Source organism: Cynocephalus volans, chromosome 4, assembly GCF_027409185.1.
Source record: "Cynocephalus volans isolate mCynVol1 chromosome 4, mCynVol1.pri, whole genome shotgun sequence".
NCBI classification, from domain to species: Eukaryota; Metazoa; Chordata; class Mammalia; order Dermoptera; family Cynocephalidae; genus Cynocephalus; species Cynocephalus volans.
In genome coordinates this window covers 84217823-84235251 of record NC_084463.1, presented here as the reverse complement: position 1 = coordinate 84235251, position 17429 = coordinate 84217823, and positions in this window count along the sequence as shown.

Here is a 17429-nt window from a genome sequence, read left to right as displayed (position 1 = left end):
AAAAAACTTCCTTGTATTGTGAAATTTCCTATGCTTTCAAATATTCTATCTACTAAGGATATTTTAAAATAGGTCTTGAAAGAGTGCAAAGAGAACACAGTTTCTGCTAAAAGACAAGCTCTGAAAAGAAACACAACTGGAATTCCTGATTTTTTTTTTTACTCCGGATTATCATGGTGTTTATCCTAATGTATTTTTTTTAATAATAATTTATTAACAAGTACTAATTGACATCTAATAATATGAAGAGGTGGCAACACCAAATGCTGGGGAAGATGTGGAGCTACAGTAACTTTTATTCATTGCTGGTGGGAATGCAAAATGGTACAGACACTTTGAAAGACAATTTGGTGATTATTTCCCAAACCAAACATATTCTTACCATAGGATCCAACAACAGTGTTCTGTGGTATTTATTTTAGAACATAGTGTAGAGAGGGCAGAAATTATCAAGGAAGAGAAGGACATATATTCATACATCATATTAAATATTGTCACAGGTGAGAGTGAGCATGCAAGCAGAATGTGAAATTCTAGAAACTCAGACCAGAATTTGCCAGGTGGGTGTTGTTTAAACATCAATGATGGGGATAAACCAGCACTAGTGAGTTCATGTAATCAATAAGAAGAAGACAGGTCCTTCAGCTGGTCCTACCTGCTGAAAAAACTCATCACACCGTGGCTACAAGGATCCTCACATAAAGGGGTTTGAAAAGCAAAGTGTGTTGTGCTCAGAGTCATTTGGAGTTGGCTGGCCTGCGAAGACCTCAGAAAGTTGCAGTTGCCATCCAGAGAGCCCAGAGAAAACAGAACCCCAGACCTTGTTCGATGTATTTTGGGTGGATTTTGCTACAAATGCTGATGAGGCCAATTATCAGGCGAGTACAGGTTTCTGAGTAGATGAATCCCTACTTTCTTCCCTTAAAAATAAAAAATAGAGGAATTAATTCGACTCTCAGTATACTTAAGAGCTTCCCAAGCAGAAGTAATGTGCCAAGATAATAAAAATTATGTAGTTACTTTCAGTTTATTCTTGAGCTAGAAAAACTTAATCTCTATCTTTTTATTTAAATGTATAGTATGACGTAACTTTTATTTTTATTCCTTATACATACAGATTGTGAATTTTTAGAGAGAAAGTCCTAGATATCATGTAGTTTCTTTGGCGTGATATCTTAACTTCCTTGGAAACTCTTGTTGTAGAATGTGAAAAGTACTAACTTTCCTGAAACTTCAGGTTGCAGCCTTGGTCATTAAAGTGCTCAGTAGCAATCCAGAAATTGGTGATGGCTGTGGAAATGTGGCGTTGGTTACCACAGCAAAGTAACAGGAATGAGAGAATCGCCTGGACTCATTCTGGTCCAGAATGGGAATTTTGATTACTTCCAGTTATTTATTTTATAAGCACAATATATTAGATAACACTGGTTGTCATTTTAACTTGGGGTTTACATATTTCCTAAAGTGGATGATCTTTTGATAGCAAGTGTGATATGATTGTAGAATATATTGCTCTTCTCTCATCAATAGATACCCTTTACATTAAGGTTATTTAAAAGCAAGAGTATTGAACTAAAGGTTGTAGTCTAACCAAGATTGACATAATAATAACTATTTTGTATTGGGGTAAATGGTGCGGGTTTTTAAAGAGTACAAAATAAAGCATTGAAAGTGGCTAATTTGGGTCACTCATTTTGGTGATTAATTTTAGTGTGTCTTTATATGTATCATCATTTTTCCCACCTTGTTTTGTCCATGGGTGGTAAACAGAGTATTTCTGTGTACAGGTGAAGAAGACAAAATGGAAATAACATAGACAAGTGATTTCTTCCATTAGCTCACGTAGCAACTGCACATTTCTTCATAATGGCAATTTTCTTTTGATGTTTTATTTGTCCCTATGTGTGACCTTCTGTTGAGAGAGAGATTATCTTCATCTATACATATCTTCTGAAAACAGTCCCAATCATACTGTATATGATTTTAAATAGCATGAGAGCATTCTAAAAAGTTCATTGAAAGGTTTGCATTATCTTTTAATTCTGTCGTTCCACAGACTTTTTGAAGTAACCTTGCATGTTTATTCTGATACTTTTTAGTATAAAAAAAGTTCGTGACTTTGTGAGAAATGACATTTAATTCCTTAAGTGTTTGATTTTTCTTAGACACATATTTCTGCTTCTTTTTCTCATCTTCCCGGTAGGGTTATGTCATACACATTTTCCAGAGCCTTTAGTTTGTTTTTATAATTTCTTATTCAAAATATTCTAACATTAATTTGTACATATTTGTGGGGTACAGTATGTTGCTTCAGTACATGAATATACTGCACAATGATTCACTTAGTGTAGATAATAGTTTTGTACCCATTAATCCACCACTTTTCCTCCTGCCTGCCCCCAACCACCAGTAACCACAATTCCACTCTCTACATCCATGAGAACAACTTTCATTTTTAGATTCCACATATTAATGAGATGATGCAATATCTGTCATTTTGTGCTTTACTTCAACTAACATGATGGTTTCTGGTTCCATCAATGTTGCTGCAAATGATAGGTATCGTATTTTTTATAGCTGAGTAGTATTCCATTGTGTCTATATACCACAGTCTTTTTTTATGCATTCATACATTTATGGACATTTAGGCTGATTTCCTCTCATGGCTATTGTGAAAAGTGCTGTGATGAATATGGGAGTGCAGGTGTCTCTTTGATATATTGTTTTCGTTTCCTTCGGATATTTACCCAGTACTGGGATAGCTGTGTTGCAGGGTAGGTCTGTATTTATTTGAGGAAGCTCCATATTGTTTTCCACAGTGGTTGTACCAATTTGTACTCCCAACAGCAATGTAGGAGGTTCTTTTTTCTCTGCATGCTTGCCAGTAATTTTTTTGTCATGTTTATAATAGTCACTATTCTCAGTCACTATTCTAACAGGAGTGAAAGGATATCTCATTGAGATTTCAATTTGCATTTCTCTGATTAGTGATGTTGAGCACTTTTTTTCATGTGCCTGTTGGCCATTTGCATGTCTTCTTTTGAGAAATGTCTGTTCAGATTCTTTGCCCATTTTTTAATTGGGTTATTTGTTTTATTTTTTGCTGTTAAGTTCCTTGAATGTTCTGAATATTAACCCCTTGTCTGATGTGTAGTTTACAAACACTTTCTTCCATTCTGTAGGTTGTCTCTTCACTCTGATTGTTTCCTTTGCTGCGCAGGAGCTTTTTAGTTTTAAGTAGTTCCATTTATGTATTCTTTGCTTTAGTTGCCTGTGCCTTTGTAGTCTTGCTCAAAAAAGCACTTCCCACTCCCATTTCGCATAGTGTTTCCCCCATGTTTTCTTTTAGCAGTTTCATAGTTTTGGGTCTTTAAATTTAGGTCTTTAATCCAATTTGAGGTGATTTTTGTGTATGGTGAGATAGAGGTCTAGTTTCAGTTTTCTGCATGTGTACATACAGTTTTCCCAGCATGATTTTTTGAATAAGCTGTACTTTTCCTATTGCATATTTTTGGCACCTGTATTAGTCCATTTCTGTTACTTATAACAAATTACTTGGAACTGGGTAATATGTAAAGAAAGCAAAACTTATTCCTTACAGTTTCAGAGGCTGGGAAGTCTAAAGTCCAGGGAACCCATCTGGTGAGGGTCTTGGTAGTAGCATCAGTGACCCAGAGGGGGGAGAGAAGGGGGAGAGAGGAGGGAGGGGGTGAGGGGGGAGAGGGGGGAGAGGGGGCTGAACCTCTCATTTGCTCTCCTTTTAAAGCCCTCAGAACCACGCCCCTGACAATGATTATTAATCCATTCACTACTGCATGGTCCTACAATCTCATCACCTTTTCAAGGCCTCAACTTTCAATTTCCATAATAGTATTTCCCACCCTGAACTGTTACATTGGGAATTAAATTTTGAGGGGACATTCAACCCAAGACAGCATCTTTGTCAAAAATCAGTTGGCAGTAATGTGTGGATTTCTGAACTATTTATTCCATTGGTCAACCTGTCTGTTTTTATGCCAGTACCATGCTGCTACGGCCTAGATTTTACTGATTTTTGTTTAGATGTCTTATGTATCTTTTGTTCCTTTCTTTCCAATTTTCTGTTTGTCTTCTGTATTTGTCAGTTTCTTGGGGTGATAAACTATTTTTTTCTCTTTTGTTAACATTTTTGTTTTGCTGATAGGTATTGTTCTTTCTTGTGTATTCATGGCAGTGATGGTTGTTTTTGTGGTATCAAACCAAGTACTTCCTTGAGAATTTTGAGTAGGGCTGGTCGTGTAGTAGTAAACTCCTGCAGTTTTCGTTTGTCTGAGAAATATACTATTTGTCCTTCATTTCAGAAGGAGAGTCCTGCTGGGTAAAGTGTTCTTGGCTGGCAATTTTTGTCCTTTAGTGTTTTGAATATATCATCCCATTCTTTTCTGGCTTTTAGGGTTTCTGATGAAAAGTCTAATATTATTCTGATTGGGGCTCCCTTACAGGTGACTTGCTGCTTCTCTCTTGCAGCTTTTAATATTCTCTTTGTCTTTGAGTTTTGTCTGTGTGATTATCACATGTCTTGGAGAGGACCTTTTTGTGTTGAATGTGTTTGGTGATCTTTGGGCTTCCTGAATCTGGAAATCTGTGACTTTCCCTATACCTGGGAAGTTTTCTGGTTTTATTTCATTCAATATGTTTTCAATGCCATTTCCTTTTTCCTCCCCTTCTAGAATACCCATGATTCGGATATTTGAGCGCTTAAGGTTATCAGTTGTCTCTTTTAGATTTTCTTCAGTTTTTTTGATTCTTTTTTCTGGTCTGCCTGTGATAATTCAAACAGCCTGTCTTCCTGGTCAGAAATTCTCTCTTCTGTTTGTTCAAGTGTGCTGGTTAAACTATGTTGTGTTTTTTATTTCATTGAAGGAATCCTTCAACTCCACAAGCTCAGCTACATTCTATTTCAAGGCATTGATTTCTTTGTACATTTCTTCTTTCAGATGCTGTATATTTTTTCTCATTTTATTGTGTTGTCTAACTGAGTTTTCTTGTATCTCATTTAGTTTCTTTAGAATAATTGCTCTAAATTCCTTGTCTGTCATTTCAAAGACTTCCTGTTCCATAGGATCTAGCACTTGAGAATTATTGTTTACCTTTGGTGGTGATGTACTTTATTTTTTCATATTTCTGGTATCTTTCCTTTGGTGTTTTGTCATTGTGGCTGGGGGTATCTCAGTTCACTCGTTTCACCCTGATTTCTGGCTTTGATCCTGAAGGAACTGCCGCTTCTGGGCAGCAGGAACTAGCTGGGCCTGAAGTTCCGCTCCATCTGCCTTCTCTGGCTGAGCTGGCTCCAGGTGTGGGGTCTCTGAGCCTCTTAAGTCACTCCCAGAGGCAGGGACCAGACAGGGCCAGAAGTCCTGCTCTGCCTGCCTTCTCCAGCTTGGCTGGCTTGGGGTGTGGGAACCCAAAGTCTCTTAAGTCTCTCCCTACAGCAGGACTGGCCTGGGTTGGAAGTCCCACCCTACCTGCCTTCTCTGGCCTGGCAGGCACAGGGCACGTGGGCCCAGAAGCTTTAAAGTTTTTCTATGCATTGGGGAGCAATCTGAACTGGGGTCCTGCGGTGCGTGGCTCCTGCCCACTCCAGCGCAGATATCAGGTACCCTGTCACTGCTCCTCAATAGCTGCAAGTTGGTTACTCTGTGGGAGACAGCAACATCAGGAACCGACTACTCTGCCATCTTGACCAGAACTCAAAACCTCCCATATTTGTCCATTCAGTATGATATTAGCTGTGAGTCGGTTGTATATGGGCTTTATTGTGTTGAGATACATTCCTCTCCTATACCTAATTTGTTGAGTGTTTTTATCATGGAGTGTTGGATTTAATCAAATGCTTTTTCTGCATCTATTGAAGTTATCATATAGCTTTTTTTTCTTCATTCTGTTGATGTGATGTATTACATGTATAGATTTGCTTATGTTGAACGATCCTTGCATCTCTGGGATGAATTCCACTTGATCGTGGCATATGATCATTTTAATATCTTGCTGAATTGTATTGGCCAGTGTTTTTGAGTATTTTTGTGTCTGTGTTCATTAGTAGTTTTATTTTTTTGTTGTTGTTGTCTCATTTTCTAGTTTTGGTGTGAGGGTAATGCTGGTCTCATAAAATGAGTTTGGACATATTCCTTCCTCTTCCAAGTAAATGAAGAGTTTGAAAAGAACTGGTATTCTTTTTTAATTGGTAGAATTTGGCTGTGAAGCCAAATGGTCATGGAGTTTTCTTTGTTGTAAGACTTATTAGTGCTTCAGTCTCATTACTTGATATTGGTATGTTTAGGTTTTCTGGTTCTTCATGATCCAACTTTCATAAGTTTTTTATGTGTCTAGGAATTAATACATTTTTTTCTGGATTTTACCGTTTGTTTACATAGTTGTTTGTAGTTTCTTATGATCCTTTGTATTTCTGTGGTATCAGTTTTAATGTCTCCTTTTTTTCTGATTTTGAGTCCTCTTTTTCTTTGTCTAGATAAATTGATTTCATTTACTTTTTGAAAAAATAACTATTTGTTTTATGCATTTTCTGTAATGTTTTTTAATCTCTAATTCATTTATTTGTGCTCTGATCTTTATTTCTCTCCTTCTACCAATTTGGGATTTGGTTTGTTCTTGTTTTTCCAGCTCTTTCAGGTGTAACATTAGGTTGTTTACTTGGAGTCTTTATTCTTCTTTGACATAGGCACTTATTGCTATAAACCTCCCTCTTAGAACTGCTTTCCCTGTATCCCTTATTTTTGGCTATGTTGTGTTTTCATTTTCACTTTTCTACACAAATTTAATTTCCTTCTTGATTTCTTCTTTGAACCATTCATTGTTTAGGAGGATTTTATTTAATTTCCCTTTTGATGGTGATTTCTAGTTTTATTCCATTGCGGTCATTCAAGTTGATATACAGATTTTTTTTTTAATTTGTTGAGACTTGTTTCATGTCATAACATATGGTCAATTTTAGAAAATGTTCCATACTGCTGAGAAGAATGTATTCTATCACTATTGGATGAAATGTTCTATAAATGCATTAGGTCAAGTTGGCCTGTAGTAGAGATTAATTCTGATGTTTCCTGGTTAATCTTCTCTTTGGATGATCTGTTGTTTGCTGAATATGGGGCACTAAAATCTCCAACTATATTATGTTGGGGGAGTCTATCTTGTTATGTCCAATAGCAATTGCTTTATACAACTGGGTGCTCCAGTGTGGGTTCATGTATATTTAGAATTGTTATGTACTCTTGAATTGATCCCTTTATCATTATATAATAACCTTCCTTAACTTGTTTTTTCACTTTTGTTGTCTTGAAGTCTATTTTATTTTATCTGATATAAGTATAGCTACTCCTTCTCTTTTTTTGTTTCCATTCACATGAAATATCTTCTTCCACCCTTCACTTTCAGCTGGTGTGTGTAATTATTAGTTAAGTGACTGTCTTTTTGGCAGCATATTTTTGGTTCTTGTTTTATAATCCATTGAGCCATCCTGTGTCTTTTAATGGAGCATTTAATCTAATTTAATATAACATTTAATCTATTTACATTGGGGGTTATTACTGATATACAGGGACTTGTTACTTTGATGTTGCTTTTTTTTTCTGGTTGTTTTGTAGATTTTAGTTTGTTTCTAGTATTACTGTTTTGTTTTGTGGTTGAGTGGTTTTCTCTAGCTTTAACTTTTGACTTATCACTATTTACTTTTAGTATGTCTCTTCTATGTTTTTGTGTTATGGTTACCATGTGGCTTACAAAAAACATGTTACAGTTATAACAAATTATGTTAGATTAATAACAACTCAAGTTTGATATCTAAGAAAAAAAGTCAAAGCCAACTCTGTGGTTTGCCATCATTCTCCCCTACTTTTGGACCTGTTTTTGCTGTTTCAAGTTACATCTTTTAATAGTGCCTACCTTTTATATGCTGGTTGTATATGTTAGTGGCTTGTTAGGTTTGTCCTTTAATCTTCATACTAAGAGTGTAAGCACTTTATTCACCACCCTTACAATACTAGAGTATTCTGATGTTGTCTGTGAACTTACTTTAATAATGAGTTAGGCACCTTCAAATGTTTTCTTGTTATTCTTTAGCACTGTCTTTTTCAGATTGAAGAACTCCCTTTAGCATTTCTTGTAAGGCAGGTCTAGTGTTGATAAATTTACTTAGCTTTTGTTTGTCTGGGAAAGACTTTATTTATCCTTCATATTTGAAGCTTAGTTTTGCTGGAAACAGAGTTCTTGACTGACAGGTTTTTCCTTCAGCATTCTGAATTTATCATTCCATTCTCGCCTGGAATGTAGGGTTTGCACTGAGAAGTCCACTGAGAGATGTATTGGGGCCTCCTTAAATGTTATGGGTTTCTTTTGCTGCTTTCAGTATTCTTTCATGTCTTTGGTTTTTGAGAATTTGATTATGATGTGCCTTGGGGTGTTTCCTCTTGGACTGAATTTGATTGAGGACCTCTGAGCTTCCTGTACCTGGATGATATCATCTTTCTTCATACTTGGGAAACATTCAACCATTATTTCCTTAAATATACTTTCTACCTCTTTTCCTTTTCCTCTCCTTTGGGTGTGCCAATTATGTCATTTTGCTTGAGAGCATCACATATTTGCTATATTTCTATCTTATTTTTTCCTTTTTTCTTCTCCTTTGATTGGATAATTTTGTGTGTTTTATCTGACTCTTTCCATTGTTTAAGTCTGTTGTTGGAGCTTTCTATCAAGTTTTTCAATTCACATAATGTATTCTTTATTTCTAAAATTTCTGTTTGCTTTTTCTAAATAAATTCTATTCTTTCATCAAGTTTCTCATTCTACTCCTGAATTGTTTTTTCCAGATATCACTCAATTTTCTATCTTTATTTTCTTGTGACTCCCTGAACATCCTTAAGAGGGTTATTCTGAATTCTGTCTGTTTCACAGATGTTCTGTTCTTTTGTGTCTGTTGCTGGAGCTTTGTTTCCTTTGGTGGCAACATATTTCTGTGTTCTTACTTGATCTTTGGGTCTTTAGGTTGATGCCTGGGTATTTGAGGAAACTGCTATGTCTTCTAGGATTTATAGGTGATTTTTGGTTGTGTAAGATCTTTACAGGTTAATATCAGAGATTTGTCTCCAATCTGTCCCCCTTTTTCCCCTTTTCCTGTTCTATGGTGGTTGAATAATTACCATCACCACTTAGACTCTATATTGAAACTGATGTGCTGTCCTGTGGTTAGTTCCCAAGTTGGTGGAACTTCCTGTGGGGACAAGAACCTAAGCTCTGTGCTTGAGCTAAATTGCTGCTTTGGCACTAATTCTCTGGGAAAGGCTTTTGGTGCAAATTGTTAATCACTTCTCAGTCTGGACTATGTGGGAATTCCACTTGGGACTGAGTCTTTGTTCAGGTTGTGCCCCCCTGCAGTTTTATCACGTGACAGATTTCCACTGAGAACAGCTAGCTACCCATGATGAGTCTAATGCTCTCCTGGAGGGCCAGCCTTTTACCTGCACTCCAAGCACATCCCATGGGACAGGCCTTATATGCATCCCTTAGGATAACTCACTGGCCTCTGGGTGACTCCTTTCTCCAGTCAGCTGCATCTGCTTACTCCTAGTCAGGCCCTAGGGAATCCTGCCTACAGTTTATATTGCCTGTTGTCTGGTATGTGGCACTCTGAAACTCTCTTCTCCTCTGCAGACTTCAAGCAGATATATGCAAAGGGTGCCACTGTGGCTTTTTTTCAGCATCAATGCTTATGCTGTAGCTACTGTAGGCCTCCCTATCAGAGTGGCCCAGAAGTGGTCAGGGCTCAGAACAATAAGTGCCATCTCTGTACCCTCACACTGTGGCCTCTTGCACCTTTGCAAACTTTGCAGGTCTCTTCTCCTCTTCCCCCAGCTCTAGTGGTCCCAGATTAGCAGTCTTTGCTTTTTAATAGTTATAATATGGTTACTTGTGCAGAGAAAAATGCTGGGAATTATCTGTTTCATCATCATGATGGTGTCATAATCCAATGTCTTTTTTCTATGTCATATTTTTGATTGAATCAATATTCTATCAATTATTGTCTGTATGTAAAATGAGATCATAGATGAGCCATGAGATGTACTATGATTGTATTTTCAGTTACTTAATACATTTATTTTTCCTGAAGTTGATAAGTTTCATTTTTCTAGCTTTCACTAAAACTGTCACAAATGCACCCTCAAACTTTATAATAAAAATGTTTTCTCCAGATTAACATACACATCAGTTGGTCCCTCAAATTCATCTAGAGAATTTTTGCCCTTTTCAGATTTAGTGTGGTAATAGCTTTCTGCAATTTTTAATCTTGGGGGTCTTTAGCCATGCTGGTTTTCTTTACCTTGCTCATAACATTATGATTAGACTTTTCATTTACAATATCTTCAATCATGAGTTAGTTTCCTCCTTTTATGCTGATAACAGTTATTTTACAATCTAAGTTGTTAATCTAATTTCTCAACTTTATTTTCCTAACATTCTACTGAAGTTTTAATTTGCCTAATGGCATTTTTATTTTACAAAGTACTGTCATCTGAGTGTTTTTTTTTAAGTCTTATCTTTTTAATAATATTTTTCCCATCTCTGTAACTTTGTGAGTTTATGTAAACTTGCTTAGTTGTCCCAACTTCCCCATCTTGTAATAGGATAATTGTTGCTTTGCCTCCCATGGATTTGTCACCTCTCTTGCCCTGGGTGATGGAGCTGCAAAAGGATTACTCAAAGCCCATCTCTTCTGAGCAGTGAGAGACCCCAATGGGGTTAATCTCCCAGAACCCTCAAGAGCAAGGCATTCCTTCCTTGGGAAATTAACCATGAGTCGGGGTTCTCCCCCACATTTATTTTCCAGACCAGGAAGTTACAGAAAAAGAACATAGGTGGGGTAATAGTTTAACAATAGAGGCTGGTAACAAGCAAAGGGACATTCCATGATGCAATTTGCAAAGGGTTAAGTCAATCCACCAACAAAAGCTTGATCTTAGCAAACATTGTTTTTCCCTATAGCAGTTTCCCAGTATCTTTACATATTAATCAGTAACTTGTCTGTCCTTGAGCCAGCAACCTTGCTGTGTTACAATTTTTTTTATCTTATAACAGAGACTTTTAGCCTGGGGAAATTTTCCTGTCTTTTGCAAGGTTGACATTTTTATATGTACTTTTAAGAAGTTAGGCTAAACCTGAAACTGCAGGGCTCTGGAGGCCCTGTGAAATACATTTGCTTCATAAATATTGGTATACTGCACAGATAATAATAACAAACCCACCTTATAGAATTAGGGGGAGGAAAATGAGAAAATAAGTATAAAACATTTGTATATTATTTTGATAAGGCTGCCATAATAAATTAGCACAAATGGAGTGGCTAAAAATAATTATTCTCTCTCTTTTCTCAAGACCTGAAATTAAAAATCAAGGTGTTAGCAGGGTTGGCTCCCTCTGGAGTCTGTGAGGAAAAATCCACCCAATACCTCTATCCTGCTTCAGATGGCTGCTGGCAACACCTAGCTTTCATTGGCTTGTGGAAGCATAACTCCATATTGCTTCTGTCTTCACATCTTCCTGGTGTCTGTGTCTCAAATTTGCCTCATCTTTATCCTATGAGAGCACTATTCATAGGATTTAGGTCCCACTCTACATCCAGGATAATCTCCTCTGGAGATTTTGAAATTTATTTCATCTGCAAAGTCTCTATTCCAAAACAATGGGGTGGACACTATTCAACTTACTGAAATTTAGGAAAAATGCCTAGCTAATAAAAGTACCACATAACAAACACAACTGTACTTTCATTTCCATTGCTTTACATGCATCATCACAAACTTTAGAATTGGAAAGACTGATTTTTCTTACCTAGATTCAGAATCCAAATATTCCACATCTATGTCAATGTTATATAATTCCCCCCATTTCTGAGTTAGAATACATCTTATTATACTTCTAATAATAACTTACAAAATATTGAAGGTTTAAAGCAAAGAACATTTTCCCCTGAGCAATTTGAAAGATGTGATCATAAACACAATACGTTTGATTCAAACACAACTTGGCTTCAATTCTTTTTTTCCTTTCTCATATAAATGTTACTTTTATCTGAATTATTCTCTCTGTTCCATTTTGCTATAATTTTTCTAAGGACTTTGATTTTAAAAAATCAGAAACAAATTAGTTTAAGAATTCAATAACTTAATTTCACTCTCTCTTCAATCCTCCTCACTTCATTTATTTAAAAGGCTTGTTCTTTCGTAACTCTTATTTTTAAAAGATTTTTATTTTGGAATAATCTTCAAAATCCTTTTTCACATCAAAGTATAATATCTGGGCTATTATTATTCCCTGTTTCTACCTCAAATATGGACTTGAATAATACAATTAATTTTTCAGAATATTATAATCTATAATTTTCTGGCACATTCATTATTATTTCTCTGACTTTATTATAAAGAACTTCTTTGCTCTTCTGAAGAATATTTTTTAATGTCATTCAAAGGCTATATCCTTTCATACTCTACTGAAAATTTCAAATAGTTCTCAAAAATACTCTTCTCGGATATTCAGAAGCTCATTTTCAGAAGTTCATCTTCCTTTTTGCTCTTAAGTCTGATATTTTCTTTCCCTTCTTTTGCTTCTTTTTTTTTTCTTTCCTCCCTGAAGGCTCCTTGTTATATTCCTCTTATTCATCTGCTATTCAGGCAAGATCTGGTTTTATTTGTACACAATTTGGCTTATATGAGGCTTTGTTTTAGAGTAGAAGATTATCTTTAAAATATCATTGAAGGAGTTATGAGAATTTGGGGAGTGATCTGGGGAAACATGTGCCAGAGATATTATACTAGAAAAGCCAAGGTTGGTAAGAAGATTGTAGCCATCAGATCTGCCATGTGTTCAAGATCCAGTAAGTGACAGGTATTTTGGAGGAATTTTCTGGAGGAGGGAAAACTTTCACTGAGGCTTATGCATGAGGAACAGTTAACTATAGAACATTTGCAATTTTATTTGGTTTTCATTAAATATTTTCTGTTTGAAAGAAGAAATATCAATCACTACAGAAAGCTTTCACTCTCGTACACAGGGTCTTGAATAATCTATATGTCAGTCATTTACTACAGGCTCACAGTCCACCCATAAAAGCAGGAACTCTTAGACTTGTCTCATTCTGTTTCCAGCTTCTCAACTGCACCTTCAGTCATGGTCATTTGGATTGCACTTAGAAAGTGGTCACATTCAGAACTGTAGAGTGAAAGTCCTTCCCCATTTAGCCATTTTTTTCTCATTTTCCATCCCCAGGACCTTTTTGTTATCTTAAGTTTCTTGAGTGAGTGCCCTGGCATTTGTCTTATTCAGTTCTGTTTCAGATAGGCTCTGGTGAGATCTGGCAGAAGACAGGCTGGGTGGGCTGGGGATGAGGATTTTAACTATTTAAAATGAAGCATATGGAAATTCAGAAATAAAGCAATTTTTTTTTCTTAAAGGTAAATTAATTATACAAGGGACATCACAAGTGGGGTGTGATTTTTCTCATTCATCTCAATGAAGATGGGTAATTTTCATTTTATTTCTCCTCAGAAACATAGAACTACATGTACTATAGAAATCTCAAAAAATTTACCTGCTCAGTCTTGAGAGTGAAGAAGTTTGAGCTCCTGCTGAGTTCCCTACATCACTGGAAGCTTATAAGTGGCTCAAAGGCCTGGAAATGGCTTTGCCTAGAAACCAAAACCGCTGGTCCCAAGAGGACATCCTGACGCTACTAGAATGCATGGAGAATAACCTGCCATCTGATGACAACCAGCACTTCAAGATAACCCAGTTGGTTCTGGACTGGGAAAAATAGCTTTTAAAGACTTTTCTGGAGAAATGGGCAAAATTCAAATGCTTAGAAATTTGTCAGAATTTGAGAAAGTCCTGCACTTTAAAAGAATTAGTCCTAGAAGCTAAGAAATGTATTAATAATTCATAAAAAAAAGGAGGAAAAACAGGGACTCCTCTAAGAAGCAAGCCCTTGACTGCTCACTTTTCAGTACTCCCAAATGTACTCTGAGCTCAGTTCTGCAAGCTGACCAAAGTCCTGTCAAAGAGTTCCCAATACAAACTGAAATATATTCAAGATTTATAGGAGAAACAGGAGTTTGAGGAAAAACTGGCTCAACTCACTGAAGACCACCCTGATATAGCCCAGAACTCTAAGAATATGCTATCCCTAAAAGGCACTTAACCAAAGCTCAGAAGTTCTAGGAATGTGTATGAACCAAAAGGTCCTTTTCAGAAAATTATGACTTTTCCAATAAGATGTGATTCCATAGAGAACCCAAGAAGTCCCCCATGAATGGATACCACATGTCCTACCAGGATTTGTGTCTGAGTATAGAGTTGAACTATGTACCCTTTTATGCATATGGTGGAGATGAGCAAACTTGGGCAGTGCATCCCACAGAGCCTGAAGGAACATTTTAAGAGCCTGTTTGAGGAGCTGCAGAAATAGCACATGGTGGACCTGGACCTCTGCTTCAGAGGTTTGTCTCAAGAGGAATATTCTGCATGAAAAGTGTCTTTTTCTACTAAGCATAAGAACAGATCCAAGACAGGATGCTTGAACCCCAAGTTGGGATGGACAGATCTGCAGTCTCCATCAGCACAGTCCTGCAAGGAGGGCTTACAGAAGTGCAGGCTCCAGGGGCAGATTCATCAGAGACTTTTTGGGTCAACTCTCATCCCTCATAGGGATCAGAAGAGAATAAGAAGGAAGGTGGGAAAGAGGACAAAGGACGAACTCCTCAGACACCAGCAGTGGGGATGAAGATGAAGATCATGGGTCTGAGGCTCCAGCTTATCTTCCTCAGGGGACACCTCAGACTCAGACTCCACCTGAGCTTTAGTGTATGCACAAAGGGTTGAACAGAGAGCTTTCCAGCAAAAGCCCAGGGCATCCATGTGAAAGGGAGAGGACCTCCTCCTGCCCGTTTTTACTTCCCTGCTTTATTCCTTCCTTCTCCTCTTCCATACAAAGTAGAACAGGTTGGGAAGAAGGGAACTTGAAGCAGTACTCTCTATATCAGGTCCATAAACATGGGAGGAGGCAGCCCTCCTGAGAGAATATAAGTTTGAGCCATTATCCCCCCGCACCACCCAATACCACCCCCAGAGTAACTTCACACAATTAAGGCTCTTTGGATAAACAATGAGATGATTGGATTGGGGGGGCCACATTGGATTAAACCAAATATTCCTGAAGCAAGAAACTTTGCATTCCTGATTTTCTACCTGCCAGAGGTGGTAGGAGGACACCTATTAGCCTGTGACTCCTCCCTTCTCTGTGGAACTGTCCTTTGGAACTCCTGCACTGAATCCAGGGTGGGGAATATTTGAGAGGTAAGGTAGGTGCCTCGAGAAAATTGCTGGAATCCTGATTAATTTTCTCTACTCCCTGAAGTAAGGAGTTGGCTATTCCCACAAGTGGGAGTGGGCAGAATCATGTAGGCAGCTATATTTCTATATGTGTATATATGTGTTAGCTCTCAATGAGACTTCTCACTAACTTCAAAGAAATGAATATTAAAAAAAACTTACCTATACTAATTTAATGAACTCCTCCGTAGTATCAGTGCTTTATGACTTTGGGTACTACCTCTTTTGTAGTGTCTGCATTTATTCTGGGCAGAAGCTCCAAATCCTTCCTATTGCTCCAGGGCAAGTGAATCTCACACTTAGCATTGAGGATAGATAAAGGAATACATAGGTAGACACAAAGACAACTAAAAAGATATAGAGATAGATACGTATACTACTCTGTTTTGTCTGTCTGTAAATTCACTAGTATGGCATTGCTTTAATTATGTTCGTTACCTGTTGTGCTTGAAATTCTTAAAGCTACTGCCTTCTCTTTCTTTTTCCTCTGTTTTCATACTTCGTTCTCGTGAATATTTCATAACAAAAGTAGTGGTATCCTTTTTTTTTTTTTTTTTTTTTTTTTGTCTTTTTGTGACCGGTAAGGGGGATTGCAACCCTTGGCTTGGTGTCACCCACACCGCGCTCAGCCAGTGAGCACATCGGCCATTCCTATATAGGATCCGAACCCGCGGCAGGAGTGCCGCTGCGCTCCCAAGCGCTGCACTTTCCCGAGTGCGCCACGGGGCTGGCCCAGTGGTATCCTTTTTATATCTACTGTTCCAAGTGTTTACTTTGTTCCTAGATATTTTGGTGAATCATAGTGTTTTTCTCAGTTTCAGAAAACAATGGCAATGTTTATAATCTTTATATCTCAATTTTCTCTTTTCAAATTGTTCTGGATTCTCCAAACACATGTTAAATAATGGCATTGATACTGACTTTTAGACTAATGAGTAGAGAACTTGTAACCATGAAAATCATGCTAATATACACATTAAAATAAATTATAACATTATAAGAAAGTGCCTGTTTACTAATACTAATTTGCCTTAATGTATATTTTGTATCAACCTATCATCTATTAATGCAACTTTTCCTTAGTGTATTAGTCAAGTTTCTCCAGAGAAACAGCACTGAGAGATTTTATAATTTTATATGTTATGTATACTTGTATACATAATATGATTTATAATAAGGAATTGGCTCACAACATTATGGAGACTAAGTCGTCTCACGATCTGCCATCTGCAAGCTGGAGGCCCTGGAAAATGCCAGTCATGAAACTTAGTCTGAATAGGAAGGGCTGACACGCAGGGAAGCAGGTAGTGTAAATCCCAGTGTAAGAACAGAAGATGAGGTGAATGTCCCAGTCCACCTGGAAGGCAGGAAAAGAAGGGGCGAATTCTTCCTTCCTCAGCCTTTTGCTCTATTTAAGCCCTCCATAAACTGGATGATGCCCACCCATATAGGGGAAGGCAACTTATATTACTGAATCTACTGATTCAAATGCTAATCTTGTCTTGAAACACCCTCATGGACATACTCAAAAATAATATTTAATTTGGGCACCCCATGGCAAATCAAATTGAAATATAAAATTAACCATCATACTTAGTACAGGCAATTGAAATAATGAATTACTTAATATTAAGTCCTCAATACATTCCATAATTAAACTCATTTGTTTATGCTGTAGAGAAAATATTCCTTTCTTAGGTCAGGAATATTATCTATGTAAGGCTTCCAGATATATTAAGTTGGCTACTTTCGTTTTTCATGATCAAGATTTGTTTTTCCCAGAGTAATAAAATCTGAGGTGGTGAGGGGACGGTATACTTACTAAATATTATATTAAAGTGCATGGCCTTTCCACTCTCCTCCCCAGAAAATGTAGTTAGGGGAGAACTTGAGGATAATCACTCACTGAACTGTTCCAAACACACAGACACTGAGACTAGACTGGATTAACATTTACTGTTTTGGTTTGCAGAAAATCAGAAAAACTGAATAGTAAA